The 12,339-nt window shown below is 40.0% G+C and overlaps 1 protein-coding gene across 1 annotated transcript in view; it reads left to right on the forward strand.

Moving 5' to 3' along the window:
* Positions 1-243: 243 nt before the first annotated feature.
* Positions 244-12,339, forward strand: part of brinp1 (bone morphogenetic protein/retinoic acid inducible neural-specific 1) — a 159,144-nt gene continuing 147,048 nt past the window's right edge. Inside the window, exon 1 of the mRNA XM_084745831.1 lies at positions 244-626. The gene's annotated coding sequence lies outside the window, so the exon portion shown is untranslated. The remainder of the gene's footprint in view (positions 627-12,339) is intronic.

A 12,339-nucleotide genomic window follows, 5' to 3' on the forward strand; every position in this document is an offset into this window, starting at 1 on the left:
CCTATCTGTGATGGTCAACCCACAGACATGGTGTAAACATGTACCTATCAGCAGAGAAAAGTCACGACACGACTTCTTATCCTCATCCAGCCTCGGGCTTTTTATCCTCATCCACCCTCAGTTCCCTCGCCTTACGCCTCATACAGTCCAGACCCACCCCTTACTGTCTGCCATGACCGTCCTCTACAATATGAGACTGTATTCTTTGTACCTCCCCTTTCTCGCCCTCAGTCTGTGCATCCCAGCCTCCCTTCCTAGATATCCATCCCACACCTCTCCACCCGCAAACAGCTCCTACGGTGAGAAAAAAAAAGCAGAGAGAGAACAGAACAGTTTCAAACACGTCGGCATAAATCTCACATCCAGAGCTCCCTTTTTCTCCTTTCCCTCCTCCTGACGGACTTCATTACTTTATTCCTCTGCGCGCCAATGCCCGAGACCACGCCGAAACGAAGGATTTTTTTCCCTTGAGCATGAAAAGGATTGCCAAATCATCCGCAATCCAACATCACCGACTGAGCCACCAGCATGAGCACTGGATACATATGCTCCAGCAGAAGTTGTTGGCTAGAGAACTAACAAATCTTGGACCACAGATACAGCTAAGAGGGGAGAGTCAGTTTTAGGTAAGTACGGCTATCCCGGCATGGACCTCTAACATAATATCTTATATATATTTTTTCTCTGTTCATCACTGACCACGAGGTAGTGGTCGGGTAGGCAGGGCTATATTGTGGCACAATTATGGCGATGTTGCGTGGTCAGCATGTTACCGGGGTGGCCGGTGGTGTCCTTCTGAGGATGGAGGCAGTTTGTTCTTCTCACTGTGAAAAGCTACCTTTCTCAAATCAACGGTGTGCGAGTGCCTTCAAGCTCCGCCCGGGATGAATGTCGACGGAGCCGTTCCGAGGCTATTACAAATAACACCATGAGTCTTATAATCTCATAAACCCATCATCTCCTAACAGTATGCAAATGAGTTATCCTCTCGATTGTGTGCGCTCGACTGCGTCCTCTCTGCACGCTGTGAGACAGCATCTTGCCGAGGTGATGCTGCAGAAGTGCGGACATAAAAGCGGCCAGAAAACACAGGGAGAAACAAATGATCTCAGGGTTTTTTTTTTTTTAGTTTTTTTTTTTTTTTGGAGGGGGGGTGTTCGCATATTACGCAGACCTGCCGCGGCTTGAATGAATGGCATAACATTCAGAGTGAAGGTGTATTTGCAGGCCTACAGATCACTGTGCAGTCGACATCAATATTTGTATTCAAGCTAATTCCGTTTGCAGTCCAGTCGTGGCTTCCTTTTTTATTTTTTCTTAAATCCATGTTAATCAATTCATCCTGGAAACTGCATTATCCGTTCACTAAAAGTGAGTGTCATCCCAGTCTGGATATTGGATGTGGAATGAGTTGCGGTCGTGCTTCCTGTTATTATATTTTGCAGATTCCATGTTGTGGATGAATTACTGCCTGTAATGAATTCTGTGAAAGCAGATAGTCTGCTGGATCTGTGTTTATGTGTACGTGCCGGTCCGTGTTATACGTACGTGGCTCTGAGCGCATGAGAGTGCGCGTCCATGGAAGCGTGGAAGCACGTACATGCTTGTTTTGTTGTATGTATGCGTGTGTGTGTGTGTGTGTGTGTGTGTGTGTGTGTGTGAGTGTGTGCGTGTGTCACCAGTGAGGCAAAGTTGCCGTTCCGTGCTCCCTCAAGTTGCTTTGATTGCTGTTCCACTGACTAACTGCGAGGGGAGCTCATGCTCTTTTACACGAGGTGTCATTATGTGGCCAAAGGCAAGATAACTGTGTATGAGACTGATACCAACTCTATGAAATTAGAGAAGTGGCTTCTGTTTGAAATTGGTCCGGAAGCATTTATCTGCACTTCCATGACTGCCACTGCAATTCTTGGTTTGTTTGTCATTGTGTCTTTTTTGGAATGTGGGCCTAATCAGTTACATTCATGTAGTATTATGGAATATATCTGCAAAAAAAGGCACTTTATGCATTCATGATTGCCAGGTGTAGAGCTCAAGTTAATACGTGCTAGAAGTATGAATGGGCCACAATGAACAATGTGAAGAGCAAGCTGAAAAATAGTCTTTGTGGCACCCAGCTCTGACTGATCATGCATACGGAATGTGAACTTTAAGTCAAGATTTAATGTTTGAAATAAATATCATATTGACAGCAAGTCAATACATCCTGGATTATTGTTCTGTCCCCTTCTCCAAACGCAGCGCAGAAAATTGCACTGGCAGCGGAAATTGCGGAAGAAAAGCTGCCTTATTCAGTCAGTGTGCCTCATTCAATCTGTTGGCCTTTTCAATGGCAAAACGCTGGCAACATGTAATCATTTTCAGAGGCAAAGCATTCCACATCACATTGCCAAAATGAAAATGCCAGCAGTGGCTTAAAGCTATATTTGTGTCATGGCTTTAGATGACCCAATGTTGATGATGCTTTCAAGGACCAAAAAGACAGCATTCAGCAGCAGAGGTCCCTTTGCAGATCTTGGCAGTGTAACTTACTGATGAATTGTCTGCAAAACATGTGGCAAAGAAATAAGCACAAACCCAATATAATGTTTTATGTTCGTTGTTAGGTTTATTAACTGTTTGTCCAGCTATTCCTTCCTTTGTTATGTGTGAATGCATTTTTAGATTAATACCGGCAAATTTAAATATACTTTGTTGAGTATGCCTTTAACACTTTACGGTAAAACTTAAAGTAAACAGCCAACCCCGGGAGTTGTGTTGTGTGTACCTCAGTCAACTGTCTCCTGTTCTGTTTCCTGTACTTAGATATGCTATGTGCTAGGCTAACCTACGCTGAGAAGAAAAGCAAATTTTGAAGATGGTTAAGATGTAGGTGGGGGACCTGGAATAGCAACATAGATTCACATCTTAAGTTAGCTAGTGTTCGCAAAATGCTAGCAAACTGGTTAGCTCATGTACATCAATTATTAACTAGCTTGCTATACTGTTTTGCTTGCTAACATTAGCTAATGACAGCTATGTAGCTGGCTAATTTGCATCAAATGTTAACCTTCTACTTAACAAGTATTTTGCTAACTTTTAAAGGAAAGGAGAAAGTTGACCAAGGTGCCAACCTTGCTCGACTGTTATTGGAGACCAGAGCAAAAAGGGGCTGGACTTATGGAGGGTCAGCTCTTATTACTAGAAGGCAGAACTGTACTGTGATGCTGTTCTTCTTTAAAGACAAAATAATGGCAAAATTTCCATCCTGTTAAAGCATTTTCTCACTAGTATCTTTAATTTGATTACGTCTTTTCTCCTGTAACTGTAATGGAATACACTAATCCTTTTTAAATCCTAACTACGTAACTCCATTACATGTAATCCATTACTTCTCATGCCTGAGTGTGTGGCTGTATTTCATAAAAGGCAAAGAAACAAACACCCATAAACATTAGAAGGAATTGAGAGTGAAAGTAATGCATTCACCTTTTACAGACAGAGCTGGTTTATGTATGGCATCTTGTGTATAAGGATATTATGTGCAAACTGCCTTTGTGTTAGGCAGAGAACAGTACTAGACTTGTATTGGCAGAACCCACCGGCTCTGTCTCTCTCCCTCTCTGTTTCTCTGTTTGTATTCTTGCAGTTGGCACAGCATTGTTTTTATGTGGGTGCTGGCTGCAGCTGTAGCGGCCAGAAGGCTGCCTCCTAAGAGGTTTGGAGAAAAAAAAAGCTGTTTTTATCGGAAACAAACAACAGGGTCACGTAATGACATGTGACAAAATCTCACAGAAATGTTGGTGAGCTTACAATATTTCGGAGAGGCAGCTGAATCATTTGACCTCCACTAGGGGCTGTCTGACCTATGCACTGCTGCTATCAGTCCCGTAAGACCGCATGGTTCTAACTATGCTTCTACAGTGATGTTGAAAGAAGAATTCTCACCCTGCAGGCTCATAATTAAAGGGTTGGTAGCTGATCATAAGTGGTTAATTGCATTCTTGCACGGCATAAAATTCAAACCACGTTAAGCCTTGATTAACAATTCCAGAAGGGAATTTTGTTTGAGTTTTTCACAATGGCCCTTTAAAAACCCTTCATATGAACATTTATGTGGAGTGACACCCCTAACCCCCCATGCACAGCTCACTGTAGAAAAATAATGACTTATTGTCCGGGAAGGCAACCACAGTTTTATGAAGGACCATTTTGAAATTCATAGTTGGACCCACCGCTCCTCGCCATCTTTGTCAGTCACTGGAGCCACAAAATTTTGCGAGAAGCCTCAGGGGAGCTGAGAGCCGGCGCGGAAAATCCTCAGCGTCCTCAAACAGTGACAATTTTGTTGTTAAAAAAAAAAAAAACCTGTTTAGGCATTCAGTTCACACACTTCTTCATTTGAATGCAGCGGCCTCTGTCCAGTCTCTTTGCATCTCTCTCTTTCTCTTCCTCTCTTCCTTCACAGCGGGAGACCAGAGTCTGACACACAAGCACCATTTTATCACGCAATCAAGAAATAAATTGCACATCAAAAGCTAGCAAACAAACAGAAATCTATTATTAATCAGACAAATATATATGTATATATGCACTGAAAGCAATGCATATTGTGGCTTACTTCCTGACTGCTGATAAACCTGAATATGATGTTATGGAAAAAGTAATTAAATATTGAGTTTATTTGCAGGAGTGGCAGGCATAGAGATTTGCATTGGAATTAAATTTTTCTTGTGTTTTCAGTTTAGCATTGGTCATGAAAAAAATATAATCTGCTATAGTATCAGCTGAAGACTTTGATGTTATTACGGTTTTCCTTGTTTAACTTGAATGAGAATTTCAGGAAGTTTAAATAAGTTCAATAAGTTCAAAACAGTAAGTTAAAATTTCTGACTGTGACACAAGCACTGTTGTCTACAAATTGTACATTAACCACTGGCACATGACTTGCTGATCAAAACTGATGAGTTAACTCTATAAGTGAATCATTCAAAATGATCCATTCAGTTATGAAAATCTGTCAGACACACATACTCCATAAATATCTATATGTTACAGCTGAGTGAGCTTGGTGCCTCTGTCATCTTTCTCCATTCTTATATTTAGATATGCTATGTACCAGGCTTGTCTTTGTTGACAACAGAGCAACAAATAAGTGAAACATAAACATAATATATAACGTGTATAAGGAGTAAATGCAAAGAACAGTGCCTTATAGAATAACAATATAGCTAAATAGCTAAAAAAAAGTAGTCATGGCAAATACTTGAAAGTAATATTAGCAGTTTGATGGAAAGGTAGTAAATAAAAAGGTATATTGCACCAGATAATGAATGTATGATAGCACATTTTGAATGTAACTGTACATGATAATAATGAATGATAATGATAGTGAAAGTAATATTGGACAGTGTATTAACCTGTGACATTAAACAGTGTAGTATTGCATATGATAAAGAACATTATATAGCCTCTGATATTGCAAAGTAATATAAATATTGCACATTCACATCTTAAGTTAGTTAATGTTAGTAAAATGCTAGCTAACTAGCTATCCAATAATTAGTTAGCTAGTTAGCTTGCATTTTGCTAACATTAGTGCAAGAAGGGGTAAATGACCTGACAGGTGGCAGTAATGAACTAGGAATCACAATCAACCAATCACAATCAAGTGTGGAAGCATAATGCACCGTCAGAATCAGGTGATTTTCTGTTTACAGTACACGTAACACATTGCTACACAAGTAATTTACTGTATGCATACAAATGTGCACGGCTGTTTCTGTGTATCATAGAGCTGTACAGTATTGACTTTTCCCAGTAAACTTTTACCTACTGTTCAAGTTTGAATATAAAAAGCTCCGTGTGATACACAGTACCATTCAGGTAGACGAAAAAACTTACATTATAGCACAGTAAGCAGTCAGTGTCAGCAAAAAAAAAAAAGTTTGTGTATAAGAAACATTTCCAGGGTTGGCTACTATGGTGAAAAAAAACCAACATGAGCATTTTGAGCAGTGTGGCTCACATAATGGCAAAACAACCTTTCATTTTGGTGGCACTGGCCAATTTACTGACACAATAACCCGGCTTTGAAGCATGAATGAAATATTCTTTCAACTAGGTGAAAAGAAAATCCTACTTCCATACTCGCTCTGAAGATTTCTGCTTTCAAATATGCAAAAGCAGACCCTGCATATTTGATTAACACACACAGTCCTCTGCAAACTCTGCATCTTGACCTAACATTTGGTGGTTGCCAGGTAGGAGACACCAGACAGAAAAGTAATGCTAAATTGAGCCTCTACAAACCTGACCCTTGAGTCATTAAGCACTGCCAGGGAGCTCAGTTATTACTCCTTAAAAATATGATAACTCTGACAACACAGTAATAACTACAGTAATTTATCTTGCTTGACACTGCCTCGGTCTTTGTTGGCTTGGCGAAAGCTCTGGTTGTACATCTATTCGAGTTTTCTGCCCCGTGTTACTGTCTGTAGGAGAGGGAGAGAGATGTTTTGATGTGCTGTGGTCTCTCACATCACTGAACAATAGAAGGTCTGCACTGGCCGGCGATTACACATAGAACCTTTAACTTAATTTGCTTCACTGTTGCCTCCCATGTTCCCTCCAGCAATATAATTTGATCTGCTCCCGTCTAGGAGTTGTGTCTGAGGTATTTTAAACAAAATACAGTCTTCTCGGTGGTAAAATATCTCACAGCCCCAATTTGTATGGAGATGAAGTGCAGCTGTGACCAGGATTTGGCAAGTGGCAATTTTGTTGTGAAGATTTTCTTTCCCACCTTTATCTATTTGGCCATTTTGTGCAGAGCCATGGAGTAAATACATTTTAGGGCAAATGTAAAGCTGTGTGGATTATGTTCCATATATATGTTTCCAACATATGTTTGTATAATGCTCACTGTGGACATTTGTCGGTGTTACATTCTACAGTATCCACTTGTGGCAACTGAAGCATAATTAAGGCATTGTTAAAGCTGCTTTAATCAATAATTCATATTAACAAAGGATCAAATGATTTATAATGTGAAGGCGGTTGCTAGTAGTGATGAGCCCACAGAGAATTACACCGATTACACAGGCTCATTGTTTGGCTTTAGTGCCCAGAACTTTACTGTTCTTGTTCGCTTTTGTTGCTTGCAGATGCATCATCACAGACAAAAAAACCCCAAACTCTATTTGCTCCCCCAGCACTAAAGGAAAAAGTGAATATAGTGGAGAATTTAACAGCAGCTGGTGGAGACCAAAACGGAGCCAAGAGAGTAAATATTAAACGTATGTTCTTCAAGTGGACACAAACATGACGCCAAACAAATGTTGCTCTGTGTCTGCTAAATAAGTGTGCATAGTTCTGACATAGTTTTCTGTACCAACTTTGTAAGATGATAATATGTCAGTGTTGCAGTTTGTTCTGATGCACTCAAGTGACCAAATTAGATTAGATTAGATTAGATTAGATTAGATTAGATTAGGTTAGATTAGATTAGTATTAGATTAGGGGAATATTGTAGTCATGGTTGGATTCGACAACTGTCTGAAAGTTAAACCAAGTTTTTGTAGACTTATGAAGGTATCAAGGCACTGTATTATCTTTAGAGAACACAGGATTGCAAAGTGAAAAGAAAGTTTTAGTCTCTTCATACACATATAGAATAAAAAAACATGAAAGTTATTTACATACTTATACATGTAGACACTCAAGAATAATTCTGTAGTGCAATTTGCCTTGATGATGATAATATGGTTCACATCTTCACATAAAAAGTGTGATATCTGGCAAACATTGTCCATCAACTGGGACATCAGTATAAATGCAGAGTACGCCTCCTCTCGACTCGCTTGTTGCATCCCATCGGCTCGGATCTTGGGCCGGCCATCAAGTGCGACATCTTGATCTGGGATGTTGTGGTGACTCTGTAAGATGTGGGCACAACACTCTCTGGTTTCCCGTCACTCGGCCAGCCTGAGTCCCATTTCGTCCATTTCTTTTTTTTTTCTTTTTTTTTGGCTGGGCACTCGTTCTCTGTGTCCATGTGCACTGGCGAACGAACATTGGAAATCACAGTGGTTGCATGTAAACATCATTGGTCGTGATCCCAGCTCATCATGCTGTATAGAGGTTAAAGAAAGAACCAGTCCAGTTACCAGCCATTGATCAAAATTGCTGCAGAACTGCAGAATCAAAACACATCTTTTCAAAACAGTAATACATATCCAATCCACTCTGGGCACCATGTGAGAATGATTTCCTTCTAGCCTCATGCCTTCTGGCTCAGTATTTTTGTGTTATTCACAGCTTCCAGGGTTCTGCAGTGCAGTTGCCACAGCTCTGACGGTGATTTCCAGGCTACACATCCAAAACAATAGCTCTCACAGATACACCGAAGATTTTCAGGATAGTAACTCTGTGTTCCCATCAAAAACACTGTTTCAGTGGAGCATCTGTGGCACGTGTTATCTCTCTGTCTTCACAAAGTTTAAGTTTGGTAGTGGTAGGGTGCTGTGACAAAAATGGCTGATAATTTGCTGACTGATTTAGCCCAAACCGACAAGTGAAAAGTCACAGTGCTTAAGCCTTATGGCATAGAGTTGTCAGTTCCATCACGCCTGCCTTACCTCCAATTCTTAGCCATGAGTGCATTATTACATGCATGTTAATATACCCATTCATCCACTGAATGCAGCCTTTGGGATGTAATGTGGAAAGCAAATTACAGGCAAGCAACAAATGAGGCCAACGTTTTAACCGTACTGTGTGAATCTCCATCTTTGATAACTGGTTTAGGTCATAATGGACATGGCTGTAATGGGTGTTTCATTTTGAGATAATTGAGCCAATCTTAAAAAGCAGTTGTTTTGGACTTCTCTGTATGACTGTGGGTGTTTTGTAGCAGGGAACACAACAGTGGCTTCTGAAAGGAATGAGAGGATCAGGTTTGATTGGCCTCAAAATGACAAAATAAATGTGGTTGTGTTGGTGTTGATGGTCATGTGTAAGTGCACTAGAGCCACAAACTTACCCCGGCGCTTGTTCCATGAATAATAAAGGCTGACTATCCTCAAGACTGAAAGACCTAAAGAGAAAAAGCAATTTTTAATAGAGATGCAGCGATTTAAATTTTCTTGGCTAAGATCTAAGATCTAGAATCGACAGCATTCACAAACATTTTTGCAACTTTTCTTGTAAAAATTAAATTGGATGTTCATAATAAAACACTGTTATTCATTAAATACTATTTTAAATTTTCTCCCAAGTCCTCCAGGTTACCCAGGCTTTATTATAGTTTTATATTAAGATTATGAATAGGGGGAACGTGATCTTGCGAGCTCATGGAATCTCGCAGGATTCAGCTGGTTCCAGTCTCTGGCCAGTTGATCAGTGCATCCCTAAGTTTTAATTTATTTTTTTTAAATTTATATTCAAATTTTCCATGCAAATTGAAACCAAAATGCATATATAAATCTTTTTAAGATGCAGTCTTAAGATAAGTAAATTTTATTTTACATTTATTTATTTGCCTTCAAACAATCCCAGTTCTCATCATCTGTAATCCATCGACAAATTCAATTACAATTTGAATATTTTCCATCACAAGCAAATTCGATATGACTTAATTTTTAATAATGTGCTTTTCATAATTAGAAATAGATTTAGAAATTTGTCGAATCCTGGACTGACTGTTAAAGTTTATTAACAAATCTAAAGCATTACTCATTACTATGACTCAGCTAAGTGGCTGCCTGTGTAAAAAGCCTCATTTTCAGATGTGAACAATCATGGGACGATAATCTGTCTGAAAAATTTTAATTAGGCCTCTCACAGAGAAGGTTTTAATCTTCTCCAATCTTCCTAGTGCTGAGTAGCGAGCGAGAAGCACTCCCCACTGGAACATTTGAGGTACCCCCCAATTATTCCTTAAGAATAGAGAAACATTTGCTAAAACATTCTAAATAGTCTGGGATTTATAATATGACGCCGGGAACGAGATGAGAGGCTTCTATTTTCAGCACATACAGTATGTCTCAATTTTGAAAAATTAAACAGTCGAGCGTTCATCTGGGAGAGGCGGGGGGGGGGGGCGGGCAGATTCATGGGCTGACCAGTGACCGATGTGATGCTGGTGAGTCAAGGCACTGCCGGCTCATGCCAGCGGCTCTCAGCATCACTGACCTATTTTGCAGCTCAGGGCAGCAGCAGCCCACAATGCAGCAAATGACTGATTTGAATATTCAGATTGGAGTGAGATAATATTGTCAGGTGCTGGATGGATATGGATAAGCTCTTACAGGAAGAGAAACATTTACTCAACAACTTAAACTTTCTTAAGGCACACATGTTGCTGATGGATCAGTATGCACGTGGATTTCTTTTGTCTATTACTAGCAATTCGTGGCCGCACTTGTACTCTAATTGTGAAATTAGAACGTACCCTGACACTGATTACAAGCTGTGGCCACCAATTATGTAAATTTACTTTTCTTTACCACATACTGGAATTTCTGACTATTGTGAACTGTTCAAAGCCGCTTTCAGACATGCACCTATTTATGTCTGAGGAAGGAGACTGTCCTCTAAGAAGAGTGACCCACTAACCCATCAGTCGTTTCAGGTGGCCCAGAATAACTTATGTTCATGTTAAAGTGACAAAGGCCTCCTGCAGCTGTAATAATTACGACTGGAGACGACAGATGACATCATGAAAAGCAAAGTCTGTGGGAGGAGGAAGTTGGGGAGGATGTTTTTACACAGGACCACGATCGTTCCCTAACCATAGCCACGTGTTTATTAAATTTAAAGGCTGATTCCCCCAACCTGGGCCCTATTTTTTAAATATATTTTAGGGTCTAAATTGTGCAAAAAGTTTTTGAATTGGGCTAGTAGATCACCTCAGCCAGCAGCCAAAAAACATGCCGCTAACACTTTAAGTGTCTGACAACGTTATGGAAAGGAGCGCTACAGAGATAGATCTTTTCAGACAGCCGCATTCTGATGTCGAACTGAAGCAGTTATGTCTCTCGCTTAAGAGCCACCAGAAATAACAGTGATTTTACATTGTAGAACACAGGAGTTGCTGGTCCACTGCTGGCCTGGCTCAGTTAGTTTGCCTGTATTAACGCGTGACTGTGGTGTTTTCACGCCTGCTTGCTGAGGTGATCTATTGGACAAATTCCAAAAGCTGTATACCTATTAGTCATTTAAACAACAAAACAAAATGGGCCTGGGTTTAAAAAACTGGAATTACCTTTGTTAGTCTTAACAAAAGTACAAATTTGATTTCTCCCTGAACATAATACGATTTTTGTGCCTAAACCTAACCAAATCCTAACTATAGTGCTGTCACATCATAGAAAAGATTTATTTTACTTGCAGCAGGGTATTGTAACAGTTTTAGAAGATCCAGACAAACAATGTCATCATGTCAGTGGTGTTGTCCAATTAGAAAAACGTGAGAGAGCTTGGACAAATATTATATCAGAAAAAAGTCAGCACTTCATATATAGGCAGATAAAAACTCAAGCATGTGCTGCACTCCATATCTTGAAGGGTTAAACCCCTGCTGGAGTTTGCATAGATTTTCAACTCCTTTCCAATAAATAAAATATTTCCTCTATTTCTTCACTTTCATAAACAGCATTGCATTTTAATGTGCTTATTTCACAAAATTCAAGGAATCAAAATACAGCCCGGCTAATACCAGAAGTCACTTTTTTTAAAGTCTAAACATAATCACTGTCTTTTATAACTTATTCAGCTGCATGAATGCATATTGTTGGGTCAGTCTTAAATCTCTGGCAGACTGGATGTTTTGTCAGTACAATACAGTGCTACATATTTTGACTAATCTATAGAAGGAAACATAATCCAGGCAGCAACCTGTTTCCCCTAAACTGTAAAGCAGAATGGGTCTAATTTGCAGGAAATACAGTTGATTAGCGCAGCATTCTTTTTCTGCAACAACGTCAGCGCTGTAAGAGGCATTGTGCCACTGACTCCAGAAGTAGCACATGAATGACCTGACACAGCACTTTCACAGAAGTACCAACCTATAGATTTTATGTACCTGACCTTGCCTGTGCCTGATGCGTGCGCTTGGAGCATCCTTTGAGCGTCTGAGGCTGAAAATCTGCCACGACAGCAGACATGTATATTAATTAGAATTCTAAACATAGATCCTTCATGTTCACTAATGTCAATCCTACATGTCCCGATGGGTGAACCATTAGTGCATTTGCATTTCTGGTGTGAGTTTTACTGCCTAAGCACCGCATCCTGTCACATGGAGCCCGAGGAGCACCGATTGATTGGAAGTCCGTGCATATTTGTGATCATTTGACA

Source organism: Lutjanus erythropterus, chromosome 20, assembly GCF_056507025.1.
Source record: "Lutjanus erythropterus isolate fLutEry1 chromosome 20, fLutEry1.hap2, whole genome shotgun sequence".
Classification (NCBI taxonomy): Eukaryota; Metazoa; Chordata; class Actinopteri; order Lutjaniformes; family Lutjanidae; genus Lutjanus; species Lutjanus erythropterus.